The 16,225-nt window shown below is 41.3% G+C and overlaps 1 protein-coding gene across 4 annotated transcripts in view; it reads right to left on the bottom strand.

Annotated features, from left to right (window-relative positions):
- The window catches only part of LOC111865399 (xenotropic and polytropic retrovirus receptor 1), a 41,501-nt gene that overhangs the window by 19,037 nt on the left and 6,239 nt on the right, over window positions 1–16,225 (bottom strand). For 3 of the 4 annotated variants that reach the window (XM_033751807.1, XM_023853389.2, XM_023853387.2), the window contains exon 2: window positions 7,083–7,325. The exons of the other annotated variant lie outside the window; for it this stretch is intronic. The gene's annotated coding sequence lies outside the window, so the exon portion shown is untranslated. The remainder of the gene's footprint in view (window positions 1–7,082; window positions 7,326–16,225) is intronic. 4 annotated transcript variants of the gene reach the window in all.

The following is a 16,225-nucleotide window of genomic DNA, read 5'->3' as shown; positions in this document are numbered from 1 at the left end:
CGATCCCGGTTTCCAAGCGAGCGAATACAGTACATGCGTTAGACCGCTGGGCTACCGTGACCGGCTCAGCTTTATTTTACCAGCTATTATTTATATTCCATTCATTCTAATCTCACCACAGATACTGACTAAGTGAAAGCAAAGGAAATTACGTAATTTCTTCTTATAACTTTATGTTATATTTTAGCGTCCTGTTGCACTGATTTAAGTCCATGATTTATTTTATCCGTCTTCTAGTGCATACATTCATCTATCCCCTCTTCTCACACACAGTCACAGGAGCAAGACGCAACACAGAGCACAATACACGATAGTGAAAGAGTGCTCCGACAGACGATGATAGACGTGACTCGCGTAATGAAACACGACGTAAGAATGAAATATGCTGTATAATTTTAATATTTTAACACTTGACATTTATCAGTATATATGATAATTATATATTTTAGTTATTTTAGTATGTATAGACAAGGCATGCAATGAACTAGTTTGTCGTGGATTGGATCAGCACCTGAAGATGGCACATTTGTGCCGAAACATGTAGTGAGAGTGAGAAGAGGGGATAGATGAATGTATGCACTAGAAGACGGATAAAATAAATCATGTTCTTATAACTTGTTACAGTTCTTATATATTTACTGATGAAGGGTTTATAAGTAAAAAAAAAATTGTTTTGTTTCTTGGGATTGTAAAACTCTCCCGGGGGGGGGCCTCTGAAATTCTCTCGGAAATGTATGGATACGAGTATACGTGTGACAATTTTTGCGAAGTAGTTGCTGTACAAGATATGAATATCAACGAATTCCACTTCGAATGACACGGGAGAGCTGAGATAATAAAGAAACGCTAATGACAGCTGTTATCACCTACCATCCACTAATGGATTTACTTCATGATCCCACCAACTTTACTGAGGTTACTGAACTGATTTTTAACTTATGCTTCGCGAAGAATTTAGTCAAGAAATTATGATGAAAGGTTATAAGAGCTCCCTGTGCTTAACTAAAGAAGCTCTACGCCATGATAGCCATTGAGGCGTATGGGGGAGTGGATGTATAGATCTGCATTTTGACCTCGGCATTAGATGGATTTGAGTGGTCACCTTCACGCCGCTGCCTCTTTACCAGCGGGAAAGAGCCCCCAGTATCCACTGGATAGGAGGTTGGATTGACCCCAGAGCTGGTCAGGACAACGTGAAGAGAAAAGTTTTGACTCTACCGGGACTCGAACTCCGACCCGTCGGTCGTCCAGCCCGTAAGCAGTCGTAATACCGACTGAGCTATCCCGGCTCCGAAGAAAATATGATACATTACGCAAAATCATACCTGAAAAATAATTTGCGTTTAGAGAAAACCCCAGTAGCCCTCTCAGTTATATTCTCATACAAATTCATGATGTTATAAAAGCAGTGACATAACTCAGATCAGTCGGCCATTGTTTCTGTGAACGAGCAGAGCTGAAAAGCACTGATTCACTGGAGAGACAAACGCCCTACCAAGAAAGATGGCGTAGCGGTAACACTCTAGTGTTATGAAAAGTTATATTTTCTGGGATGTACGTAACGCAGTGTAGCCCATTGTGAACCTTCGTTTCGGCGGAACACGTCGCCTTCGTCTTCAGGGTCGAAGAATAAGCCGCGCAAGAAACCAGCCTGAAAGCAGGTGACAAGAGGTTTCTTGCTGGTTTCTTGCTCGATTATTCTTCGGCCTTGAAGACAGAGGCGACATGTTCCTCCGAAACATCGGTTCAATTTCATCGGATTACACAGCGTTATATTCCAAAAGATAAAACTCTTCAACCTAGTTTTGTATTCGTAAACATCCACTGAGACTCTAAATTAAAGTGGCCACGTTTGGGAGAACTGATGAACAGACATAACGGAAATGGTAACTGGGTTTTCAAAATTTTGTTCTACTTTTGGAAGGCAAGCAAGTATGGTTGTCCTCCAGGTACCTAAGTATCAAACACTAGGTGTACAGGAGATGTGAAAGCAAAGCTCCACCCAGCTTAAGGTGCGGCCACGCAGAGCGCTACGTACGCTATGTTCGCTGTACGAACAGAAAAATATCTCCCTTTATTGCCAATGTGACTGGCCACACAGACTTCCGTACGCTATCTACGCAATGTTCCCTATGTTAGCTGCGTCGCAGAGTGTACATGGCATACGTAGCGAACGTAGCAAACATAGCGTAGCGCTCTGTGTGGCCGAACCTTAAGACAGTGACACTAAACTGAATGTGTGGTCAGTTTCGACCTTTGATGGCTTTAATCCCGGGGGGGGAACTCTCCCGGTAGACACTGGAAAAGGGGAGTCGGGGGGATCGAGAGTCGGTCTGAATGTGGCGACGAACAGAAAAAAGAAAAGCCCAAACTTGTCCGTTTTCGAACCCTTATTTCTTTGTCCGTGGTCAATCACTGTATAATCTTTGCTTTACTGGCTGACATGAACGAATATCTTTGGTTTGTATTCACGATTCGCGTCGACATTTCTCCTGCTATTCGTGTACTATCAGGCTGTACGCTGAGGGGCAATACTGCTCTTATGAATTGAACTAAAATCATTTCACATGCGGTCAAGTCTTTACGTCACAAAAATGACTAACATTGGATCAGTGCTACAAACGTAAAAGAAAACACCTCCGTACCTCCCGAATTTATCTGGAAAGGAAAAAAATTAAGATGTTTTCGTAGAAAATGTTTATTTCATCTGGGACATAAAGCCTTCGAGGTCTTGTTAGGAGGACGATGTTAAAATAGATCTTATATGGTATATATAGGTGCGCACTAGATTCAATTATTTCGAAATAGTAACAGAACTTTGGGTCCCGTGAAAGGTGAAGAACTTCTTTATTTGCTCAGAAATTATCATATTATTATGAAGAATTCTGATCCATGCAATCTGCAACTAAAATTACTTTTACGATTTTGAATATTGGTGTATTTTGGAGCGGGTTCTGGCCAACATATCAGAATGACGCTTTTCTATGATCGTATTTTCTTTCGGTTTTGGGTATCAGATTCTACAAACTGCTATGGAATTACACATAATAATATTTATTATTATTATTATTTTGTACCTGATAAAATCCACTATGATTCTCGAATCAGGAATATTCAAAATGTACGTATATTCCTGTAATTTAACTATTAAAAATTTAACACGCAATCACAGACATCCTGCTATCGAAATTCGAATAAGTATATCTATAAAGAGAAGCATTTCCTGTAACAGGTTGTGAAGGCCCATAGGGTTCTGAGACGTCAAGGCTCCCCATTTTCTAGACAATCTGCTCATAGATGGCGGTAAGGATGTCAACCTTAAGCGCCGGTCGGATGCCCTTTACCCCCAGGAAGATTCCCCATTCTAATTTCTGTTAGAGGCTGAGTCAGCCCCAGGGCTATAGTGCGGCTAAATGATCAGGTCAATTCAAAAATCCAATGACCTTTTCGGGAATCGAATCCGCGCCCTTCCGGCTTGTTGCATAACGCCTCAACAAACTACGCTGCTGCATGCCCTCAACAAGTATATCTCTATTAATGTTAATTATTGTACTACCATACTGGACATAAAGGTGATGACATCTGAGATAAAGCATTCTTATTTCAAGTATTTTAACATGACAGCGTTGTGTTACTTGTTAAAGTGAAGTTGGGCTGTGATAAGAACATGTGTTCTCCCGTTTCCCTGCATTATCGCCCTATACTTCAGTGCGTTCCAAGGATTCTTATTGCTAGGCTTCTTAATTTTCTTTAACCGTCTAGCATTCCGAACAGAGTATGACATTTCGGACGTTGTATCTGTTTCCATCATCAGGTGAGCATGAGCCACCTCAAATTTTCATATGAGGAAGGAAACAGATACATTTTCCGAAACGCTGAGCTCTGTTCGGAATAGCAGGCAACGATGAACAAAGACCAGACGCTCAACAGTACTGTCACTTGTATCAGTGACTAAAGACCGGGGGATTCGGGATTGATGAACGGGTTTATTTACTCCTTATACGCACTACCAGTAATTACACGTAATTATAGCGCTATCGTTATTTCTACACTTTATAATTCACTGTTACACGTATGCTCTTCCTCTCCTGGTAACGCAATTAAAACACGGGAACTATAACAGTCTCACTGAATTACAGACCCAAATATTACACATAAATAAAGTCTTCTAAACACACGTTAATTCTTCGGAAGCCGACTTCTAGTTCTTCTTCAACTACACTAAACTACACGGCTCAAAGTCAGAGTCACATTGCGACTGACGGTCAATCAGTAAGTCTTGGTATCGAGCACCAACTGGGGCTCATGACCAGACATTTATTACTGTTTGACAGTTACGGTCTTGTTTTTTTCTTTTTTTGTGGGGCGCCTTCTGTGACGAGAGGACGGGTCTGTCTTTTGTATATGCTGCTGGTCCTTGTCAGCGCAGTCTTTCTCGGGTTCGAGTCCCTTGGTATTCGCGACCATATTTTACTCTCTCAGATCTGAGACTTCCATTTTCGTCGCCTCTTACGACTCGCAGGGTCACGGTGGAGGTATTCGACCCCGCCTCCACTAAACTCACTGACTTAAACCTAAATAGATTCAAGTCAACGGAACAAAGTATTATAACGGATTTGATCGACGCGTTGTCAGGTAAGAGCTCTGTAAACACGGTCCAACATGCAACAAAAAACGAGGCTGTTTTATATGTCGTCCGCGCCAAGACCAGTGCTGCTAACGGACAAATCAACTCGCAACACGTGACACGTATTTTCTGTGTGGTCTGCGCCATGTAGCAACAGAGGCCCTGTTTTTTCTGTGCGTGACCCGTGCCTAGACGATATAAGGGTGTACAGGAATGGGAAGCCTCGTCTATTGTTGCGTGTTGGACCGCGTTTACAGAGCTCTTACCTGACAACGCGCTGATCAAATCCGTTACACTACTAAGTGTCCTTCATGATTTTACAGCAAACTTCTATGTCAAATGTTTCTTACGAGAATAATAATTAAAGTTATTGAATTACATTGCATTGCCTTATGCCGAGACTACGTATAAACCATGTAAAAGTTATGGAACTTGTATTTTGTTTTTTCACGCCGCGTGTAAGTACGATGCAGCAGACAACATTAACAAACTAAAGAAAGTACAGTTTCACAAGTATATAACACGTTCGATGCGCAAGAAGTAATATCACAACATAAAGCCAACGACAGAAAGAAAATATATAAAAAAAAAGTCATTCTTGACAAATTTGTCAGGACAGTATCCGGGGTCCCCCCTTCGGTATGGCCACTGGCTACGGGCTGGAAGGCCGAGGGGTAGGAGATCAAGTTTTTCCTCTTCTCCATGTCGTCCAGACCGGTTCCGGGGTTCACCCAGCCTCCTATCCAATGGGTAAAGGGGGCTCCCTCCTCGGGGAAAAAGTGACCCGGGCGTGAAGCTAACACTCACCTCCAAACAATGCTTAGGTTAAGAAAACGTGGATCTATACAGCCTCTCCCCCTTACGCTTTCTTGGTGTAGTGCTTAATTAGTTAAACATAGGGACAACTTCTTTTACACCCTAAGTTTCATTACGATGTTCACTAAAGTTCTGTCTTCATTCTAGCCCTGAGCCAGTTGGATCTACTCCACACCCTCGCAACCATTTGCTTTAAGATCCGTATTACCTTCCCATCTACGCCTACGTCTACTCAGAGGTCTCTTCCTTACAGATTTTCGACTAAATAGTGGTATGTACGTGTATATCTAACTTCCTACACCTCAACTAGACAACCTCCTCCTACTTCCTCGCCCTATGGTTCAGTACTTCCCTCGGATTCTATTCTCAAATGTTCTCGGTTTATATCCTTCAGAGGAGCAGATTCATTTCGGAGAGTGTTTACATTCAGTCCAGTTTCCTCTGCCGTTCTCTGCCCTGTGAATCTCAGAGTACAAGAAACCTGGGCCTCTTGACTTACGAGAGCAACTCAGATCTCGGTCCATTTGTGAGGAGGATACCCATGAGAATATTTTAACCGAAAAGGAAGACAAGAACAGAGCTATGGTTAAAAAGTAAAGTTATCCCTGTGCTTAATTAATTAAGCACTGTGCCTTGAAGACATGCGGGGGATTGGAGGTGTAGCTCCACAATTGACCTTGGCATTAGATGGAGGTGAATGTTCAACTTCACGTTCCGGCCGTTTTGCCCCCATATGCATTGGATAGAAGGCTGGGTGGGCCCCAAGGCTGGTCTGGACGCTGTAAAGAAAAATCCCTTGCCCCTTCCGGAAGTCGAACTTCAGCCGTTCAGCCCGTAGCCCACAGCTATACCGAGCTATCCCGACTTCTAGGAAATAGCAGAGAACTGAAGAAAATTACACTGTGAGCACGAAGAAAATTAATTTAAGACATAAGATTTGTAATAAATCTAAACAAAATCGTCCAATCCTGGTGTTGGAATTTTCAGTATGAAGAGAAAGAAATTGCTCCATTATTGAAGGTATGTAGACTGTACTGTTTCAAACTTTACACCAACCAATAGACAACATGCAGCGTTTTTGTGTGTCAAAATTGATAGTAGCATCAAAATTTGTGGAAACTTACTATTACTGTAGAGAAAACAAAAACAATAATTTGTTTTAATTCTGGTAGTTAACTACAGTAATGTGTTTGTTGGGCTACAGCAGTGTCCTCATTTCTCTAAACCCAGTCCTCGAAATGCATCTTTTGGGATATGGAAATGGATCATAAATGCCTACGTGTAGTTCGGTTAACTCTAACGATGATGTGAAACTTACTCTACAGTATAGCAAAACGGTACGATTCCTACAGAAGGATATTATTAAATCAGAAATGGAAAACCATTCCAACAATAATATCATATTTATAGTTTAATCAAATTTTATAAATGTTCTCTCAGCTGTTAAACAAATTTTTGGATAATCTAATTGGCTTACAGTATTTAGAAGAGTGCAACCAGTTGAAATAACTCCAATGTACGCTTACATTAACTCAAACGGTTCTGTAAGTTTAGGTTAGGTTATGTTAGATAGGCACTTTCTTCCGTTATCATTCTTATTACCATGTGCGTCCTTTGTTAATTAACATATTCTTCTTACCTTTATTAGGTCATTAGTAGCTGTTAAGATATAACCGAGCAACACGTGCTGTTTGTCGTGTTGTGAACGTTCCAAGCCACACTCTCTACACAAGCACATAGAGCTGCACTGAAGCTTAAGAACAGTATCAGGCTGGGATTTCGTGACGCCATGACAGAAGATAACATTGCACGATAACATAAAGTACGTCACTGCTTACTCGTACAGTTAGATGCAGTATTATTGGGCATTGTCTTCATAAATCTGTGGAAATAAGTCACGCGGAAAGAAACTAGACAAATATAGCTTTGATTACAATCGGATAATAGTACATAAGCTAGATGCTGATACAGCAATTTTTCATAACACTTCCCGAGGCCTCTCCATGATGTAATGAATACAAACAAAATGCAGATTAGGTTTTCCATACTACAACTGACTTCTCTTATTTGAAAATCTGAGGTGGGGGAATGAAGACGAGACAAACCCTGAAAATAACAGGTAACAACTGAAAGTTTACCTCCATCTTTAGAAAACTACACATTGCCGCATATTAACGTCTATAGAGAGGTGCATATCGTTAAAAAAGATGGCGGTACAGTGCTCGAAGCCTTGTAGTAAATCAGCGTGGCATGTACCACGGAGATCAAATTCATAGGAAGTGGTCATTTGAAAATTAAATATTGACATGTCGATAATTAGATGTGTTGACAGAGAGACGAGTGCGGTACCGCTTAATACGAAGGCTTACCACTGGATACGATCCGCCCCTCTACCGTCGCGGTCTGTCTTCCTATAATCCATCTTCAGAATAGTCTCCCATTCATTTCCGTCTTTCAACTAGACCTTTATCAGCAGGTTTTTTTTTCCTTGGCACTACAGCCCCAGTGGGCCTAGGCCTACCTCCATTAACTTCTCCGTTCACTGCGGTTTTTCTAGATCTTACACATTCGGTAGGACTCCTTGGGCGGGTGATCAGCTCGTCGCAAGGCCTCCACCTGTACACGAACACAGAAAAACGCGCATACACAAACTAAACATCCATGCCCTGATTGGGATTCGAACCCACGATCTCGGCTTCCGAGCGAGCGAAAACAGTGCATGCCTTAGACAGCTCGGCTACCGTGACCGGCCCTACCAGCAGGTTTCTCAACCAAAATTCTGTATTCATTAATTGCCTTCTCATCCTAGCTACATCTCCAGCACAACATAAACTGGGACCTTTCACTATGTAATCTGCAGAACTTTAAATCACGAAATTTATCAGCATGTCGCTCAGCTACTCAAGAATTTCTCAACATATTATGGAACCTGAAGGCCCATTACCGTGTTCACAAGAACCCTCCACTGGTCCCTATCCTGAGCCAGATCAATCTAGGGCATACCACACAATCCTACATCTACAAGATCCATCTAATATTATTTTCCCATCAACGTCTAGTTCTTCCCAGTGTCCTCTTCCCTTCTGGCTTTCACACCAAAGTCCCATATATATCTTCTTTCCCATACGATCTACATGCCCTGCCAATCTCAATGTAATAGTAATAATAATGTATCAATTAATTACTCGTATAATAAACGTCTCAATTTAATAATATTTCCTTCTGCAATATGTAAATTGCATGATAAGAGGCGAATGGTTAATTCATTAAAAAACTAATTTTTATACAGTTATAATTAGAAGTTAACAATTATTGCAACGTTCATAATTTAGCCATCAAATATGGCGACGTAGAACCACATTAAGAAAGTCCGGGTTTCGAACATCAGCCTCCTGAAGGGTTTCGTGATTTTTCTCAGTATATACGCGTAAATTCTGAACCAGCATCTAAAATAAATCATGACAACTTCTTTTCTCATCCTTTCCAGTTCATGCTTCACGACCATCCTATCATTAAACTTTATATAATCTATGCAGTTAAAAAATGTAGTTAAACAGATGACGAATCGGTTAAAGATAAAACTAAAGTTGTTCTTCTGCTTAAACTAATTAATCACTAAGACATGAAGACGTATGTGGGAGTGGATGTATAGATCTGAGTATTCCTGACCTCGGCAATAACTAGAGGTGAGTAGTCAGCTTCACGCCCCGACCGATTTACCCTCGGAGAAAGAACCCCGGTACCCATTGCGCAGGAGGCTGGGAACAGTCAGCAATAAGTATCACTTTTTTTTCATTGGCGCTACAGCCCTCATTTGGGCCTAGGCCTACCTCCATGAAATTCTCCGTTCCATTTCGGTTTACTACATCTTAAGACATTTGGTAGGACTCCTTGGGCGGGTGCTCAGCTCGTCGCAAGGCCTCTACCTGTACACAAACATCCATGCCCAGGGTGGGATTCGAACCCACGATCCAGGCTTCCGAGCGAGCGAAGACAGTGCATGCCATAAGTATCACTTATAAGTACATAATTAGCCACAAAGATCCAACCATTGAGATAAATATATGTTGTATTCGTGATGAATTGAGGAGTTATTTGAGATTGCATTAATGAGGTGTACCAGTACAAGCTATAAAATAATGAAAACACATCCGTATTATATTTAATATTATAATTTCAGAGAGTCGCTAGATATGTACGTGTACAATACATGAAAAATTGCAGCCATACTTGAAATTTCGCGCCCTGCCAGTTGTTACAAATTAAGATAAACCGAGTTATCGCAAAATCTAAAATCTATCTACGGCGCCATACTGTACTGATCCTTTTATTACTAAAACATACGCAACCTGCGTAGCCACGTGCTTCGTAACATACATATCATAACCGCTGTTTCCATAAGCCAGAGCCTTTACTGATAAGCTGATAGATTCTATCGGTTAACATATTCGTTTCCTGCCTTTTAATGAACCAGCATCTTCGTTACTCTTCACAATGACCCGCCACCGATTTTAATCTGAGCCAAAATGAATGCAGTCCTCATCCTAAACCCCTTTTTCTTAAGATATTTTTTATATATCCCCTCTTCTAGTAAAATAATATATTATTGTTCAGTCACTACAGTGTTTGTGTAGTTACACTTTACGTCATGTATTAACTAATACATATTTCGGAAGAACTAACAGACAAGATATTAAAGTGAACGTAAGGAAATCTATATTATACCTGATAATGGTAAAAAAAGTGGGCCGAAACATGTACGAGTTAAAACATGACGTATGTATATAAACTTTTTGGAATACAATTTTCTATACTTTCGCTTTCGTAACCTAATACTCGCATCTATGCTCATATGCTGACCACAAATTTTTTTTAGGTTACTATAAAATTGAATGCCTATTTTTGTGATTACTTTTTCCGTTTATTCAAAAACGATAAGTAGAATGACTCATGCATGTGCAGACATGAGTTTTCTACAAACTTTCTTTCATTTCAGGATACGAAGCACAATTCAACAAATTATTTCCTGAAATTCTAAAATATCTACCAACACGTACCACTTCTAAGAATAAGGTCATAGAAACGGCGATATGCTGATTATATTAAACTGATTGTTATTGTATATCATGGCGTGATGTCTTGTCTTCCAGAGTTTTCGTAATACTGCTACAGAAATCGACACGTAACACATTCTTTGCATTCATGTGCCTATTTCTGAAGACTCCTCGCCAGCGCCAAAGCAGCATATAGCGCCATAACGAAAACTGAAGCCGCGTGGAAACCCGGCTCAGAGCGCCGGTTTATATTTTATATGCAGTTCGTAAAGATGCAACAGGAAATGTGTATTAACATAAGCACAGGGCAGCGTTCCGAGCCTCTCAGTGACCGAACGGCTGAAGTACATCATTCTTTGAGTTTGGTGTCACTGTAGAGAAACATTTATTGAAGGATTATAGAAATAAGAAATCAAAATTATTCGAGAAGTTCAAGACAAGAATAAAAAGTTTGTTTGCTTTTACATTTTAAAGAAGTATATAAATTGTTTGTTATAAAAATCTCGTTGAAAGAGATAATTTAAGAAGCTAAGGAATTGGTGGCCGGTCACGGTAGCCGAGCGGTCTAAGTCATGTACTGTCTTCGTTCGCTTGGAAACCGGGATCGTGGGTTAGAATCCCACTCAGGGCATGGATGTTTGTGTGCGTTTTTTCTGTGTTTGTGTACAGGTAGAGGCCTTGCGACGAGTTGATCACGCGCCCAAGGAGTCCTACCGAATGTGTAAGATCTAGAAAAACCGAAGTGAAGTTCATGGAGGTAGGCCTAGGCCCACTGGGGCTGTAGTGCCAAGGGGGGGGGGGAAGGAATTTGTAAGAGGATTAAAATAGAATTAGATATACAGGCCTAGGAAAAACTGGTCTTTCTTATAACTACGCTGAAATCATGGGTCCATAATTAGTACATTTCTCGAATTCACTGTAAATCATTTAATGCATATGTATCGGAGTCTGTTCCTTCGCCAAATGATTAGTCAATGTTAATGTTATTAGGTCATATTTACACAAAATCAGTGCTTTCAACTTCAACTTTGCCCTGTTTGACACCAAGGTTAGCCACTATAACTTGATAGTGTCTTTACGTCATCATCCTCTCAGTCTGACATGCAGGTCTCCTTCGACTCGAGACTTAACTGCAAATCTCCAGCCAGGACTATCACAACGGAGAAGAGAGCTTCTTCAAAGCGTCGCAATATACGCTTACCAAGTCTATGAATTCCCAGCTTTATATGGAATGCGAAGTCTTAGCAATAGCCCACAACCGGAGGGTATCCTAAACTAGATATATTCATTCCTGAACTTAGCTCCCATCTCTGTCACCCTGAAGAGGAGGTCCAAGTTCGTAGAACGTAATCCATATTTTCAGATTCAGGTCTTCTTGGTTGTGACACCGTTTAGCCTTGAAAAAGGACAACAATGCTTGGGAGAAACGTGTTGCCTTCTAGTGCAGAGTCAAAGTGCAACGTTTCCGCCTCATACAAGTTCCTACGGTGGTGAGTGTTCGTATTTTGAGCTTCTGGGTTGTAACAATAAATGTTGGCACTGAATATGGAGGCAGTAGATTCCTCCGAAACGTCACTATCTCCTTCCAAGATAACAATCAGAAAACTGCGATGAAAACATGAAGAAGGTATTCTCGTTATAACTTTTCATTTCATTTTTATCTGGCATTCATAATTGCTACAACAGTAACACTCAAACAAGTCTAGGGGTAACGTTCACACCTCATGACTCAAGGTACGCGGGTTCAAACCCGGCGGAGGTGGTGGAATTTTTAAGGGCGGAAAAATTCAGGGAATAAGTCCTCCAGGAGGGACTTTAAGCCGTGGGTCCCGTGTCGTAGCTTTACGGCACGTAAAAGAACCTCATGTCTGAGCTAAATTAAGGACATTCCCCGCCCAACAGTAGTCTCTAACGTCTCTGGTAGATGGGGGAAGCATCGAGATACCTCTGAGCCAGTAGAGGCCGACCTCGCTGGCTGAGTAGGGACTGATGGTAAACACCAGTACCGGTAGGGTATAGAGGCTGGTAGAAGATCATAGGGGGACGCACAATAGATCAAACTGGTCGCGGTGCATGGGGAAACCCACCCCCTCCAATAACAACAACAACAGTAACACTCAAACAAGTCACATCATTAAATACAATATTTTTGAAATCGTTCTGCCGAAATGCCTAAAGGATTAGAATTTGTCAACAATATATGATTACGCTTGACATGGTTAACCCATAATTAAAGTATAACACACATTATCAAACCAGATAAATAATCAAATTAGGTACAATATGTAAACTGAAATATAAGCCAAGCTTATGAGCTCATCAAGAGAATTTTAAGAGTATCATAGTAAATCAAGAGACCTAAATATGACTACGTCCATCACCGAACACGTAAGATAAACGCGGTTCGCAAAGTTAAGACAGCGGGAACGTACTTGAAGATATGTCGTAATGTGGTCCATTCAAAAATGAACCGTCGATAGAGAGCGTTTATGGTCCAAGACAAACCTGGATTATATTAAATTTTATAATCTGTTAATAAAGCAGGAATCCGGGTTTGTGTTTCCAGATGTTTTGTCGTCGGTTTAACGTACTTCTTACAACTGACATCAAAATGCGGTGGCGCGGTGCTGTGAGTAACACAGATTATTCAGTAGTATCTTAGTTTATTTAATGAAGTTGCATCGTCAATGCAGATTACTAAGTTATATAACTTAAGCAGTTGGCACAACGTCGTTATATAGCCTATACTGTGAGGATAGTCAGTGTACAAATACGTAGCTCCTTCGTTTTCAGGCTCGCCCATTTTCAAAGCAGCTTCCCGTTCTCACTGCCTTACAAATAGATCGTTCCAAATTCCTGTCTTTTAATTCACTCTATCAATTAACTGTAATTCCATGGGGCTGAGCCCTTTGCGAGAAACCATCAGTCGCTCAGCCACTCAAGAAATTAACAGAATTTTATGTAACCCGAAGGTTCACAATATCCCTCCACTGGTCCCTATTCCGAGAGAGATTAACGCTCAATCTTATCTCTCTAAGATTCACTTCAGAACTGTCCTCCCACTTACGTTTAGGTCCTCCTGATGGACTCTTTCCTTGGGGCTTTCCCACCACATTCTTATATGCATTCCGCTTTGTCCCATTCGTGCTACATGTCCTGCCCACCTCATTCTCCTTGACTTGATCATTCTAATTATACTTGGAGAAGAGTACGAGTTATGAAGCTTCTCATTATGCAGTTTTCTCCAACTTCCTGTCACTTCATCTCTCTTCGGTCCAAATATTCTCAACACCCTGTTCTCAAACACCCTCAGTCTATATTCCTCTCTTAATGTCAGAGACCAAGTTTCACACCTATATAATACTAGGCGAAAAATTATACAAAACTAAGATTTATAAGGAGGAGATCATGAAATTTAAGATTGTAATAGAGTGAATTCCCCCCCCCCTTGGCGCTCCAGCCCCAATTTGGGCCTTGGCATACCTCCATGAAACTCTACATTTCACTTCGGTTTACGAGATGTTAGATATCTGATAGGACTCCTTGAGTGGGTGATCAGCTGGTCGCAAGATCTCTGGCTGTACATAAACACAGAAAAACACTCACTCAAACACTGAACACCCATGCCCGAGAGGGTTTCGAACCCATGGTCTAGGCTTCCGATCAAGCGAAGACAATGTATGCCGTAGACAGCTCAGCTACCGTGACCGGTAATAGAGTGAATTGGTTTTGTAAAGATTACAGTATACAAAACTAATTCAGCCTATTATAATCTTTAATTTCCTAGTCTCCCTCTTATAAATTTCCGGCTTGGGCCACATTTTGCATGCAATCATATCACAACAACATTTCATATTTTTTCCTGGCTTTTTCATTCAATTTCGCAATTTATTTTACATAGCGAATATTTAATATTTGTTTGGATTAACGGAAGCCGTCAGCTTTCAACACCAAAGTTAGTACACTCACACTTTCCAACGGCCATGTATGTGCCTGGCAATTATATTTACACCTAGCTACAGGTCCCTCCGCTTGTCACACTACGTCACCGCGAAATTAAATGTTGATCAGACTGTAGTTTTGTTGAATGATTCCTCGTCACATACAACAAATTCCATTAACTTCTGTAATCTTTAAATGTGATTCAGGCTTTAAGTGGGAATCTCTGCTGAATCTCTGCTGACTGATAAGTCCTTCAATCATTTTACTTTGCTTTTTTACTAGATACGGGCTGGACCACTTGGGGAAGGGACATTTCGCCAACATATCCAACACGTGGCAAGCTGGCTTAAATGGAAGGGTCTCTGACGCGCATTGAGGAGGTGCCGGGTGCAAATCCAGGCCGGGACACCGGTTATTTAGATTGAGAGTTTTCTTGAACCCCCTCACTGTCTTCAGGCGAATGCCGGGATAGTATCTCAAATTAGGCCCCGATCGCTTCCCTCCTTGTCCTTTTAATTCACTAAAGATCCTAATCTGCTGCTGCTATAGGCTTTAGACTGCAAGCGAACTATACCGACCGAGCTATAGCAGCTTGTCAGCGAAGTCAGTGCAACTTTAGCGGATAGAAGGTGTCGCGTGGTCAGCGCAATAAATCCCCACGGCCGTTAATCTCGGTTTTCTAGACCGGACCTATAATCTTAATTCGTCTTTAAATGAACCAGAAACAGACAACATCGAACCTCCTATTCAACGGGCGTCGGGTACTATTTCACGAGGGGCAAACGACTGGAGCGTGTAGTTAATAACACATCAGTCTACTGCCAACAGTAATAATACGACAAAATTCACCTCGACACATCTATAATAATAGATTATAGGAATAATTTTACGCTCTTAAATTCCCTTAATAAAAAAATGCTTTTCATTCTAACTACGCACACGGAAATACAAGAATTCAGTTGATTACGTCATAAATACTTTAGTAGTTTTCTACTCAAGCTCCTTTGTAGACTGTTTGTTAGCTTGTTTCAACTTGCTAACATGTTCAAGAGGTCCTTACAAGGAGCGCTGGGTCAGCCGCAACGCGGTTGCGTGTTGTGCATGACGTCGCAACGGCAGAAGTTATCGGTATTCAGTCCGCGCCATAGCTCAAGCGGTTAGTCGCTGGCTTCCTACCGCGGCGGCCCGGGTTCGATCCCGGGTCTGGTCAAATGGGATTTGTGGTGGACAAAGTGGCGCTGGTGCAGGTTTTCTCCGAGTACTTCGGTTTCCCCTGCCAATCTTCATTCCACCAATTGCCCCACAATCACCCTCACCTATCATCTGGGGCTGGTACAATAGGCCAGAAGTGGCCGCAGTACAATGGACTTAGTCCCACCTCACTAACAATAAAAAAAAAATATCGTTATTCATCTGTCATTACTCACACTGCTTTGCTTACCAAGACCGATGCTAATTCACGTATGTGTAGAGTAGAGTATGGTATGGATGTGGGCATTTTATCACTACGTCCAAACACGTTTTTGTTTTTATTTGTAACGTATTTCTTTTTTCCGTTTACATTTTATTTTAATCTATATTTGTGACTGTTATGTAATACACTAGGGTCCATATATCCACTTGGAACCGTAATAAAAGTGCCAAAGCTTAAAACTGTCCACTCATCTTATCCTATTCTGAAGTCCTGCCTTCAGTCCCTTAACATGCCTTCGCGGTTTGGTGTTCAACCGCGCCCGTCACATTTTTCTGCAGATGGATTCAATAAGCTCCTCCGAAATGTTGTTAA

Source organism: Cryptotermes secundus, unplaced genomic scaffold (genome assembly GCF_002891405.2).
Source record: "Cryptotermes secundus unplaced genomic scaffold, Csec_1.0 scaffold295, whole genome shotgun sequence".
In the NCBI taxonomy this organism is placed as follows: Eukaryota; Metazoa; Arthropoda; class Insecta; order Blattodea; family Kalotermitidae; genus Cryptotermes; species Cryptotermes secundus.
Note: the sequence above shows the minus strand (reverse complement) of the source record. Positions and strands in the feature narration are given on the sequence as shown.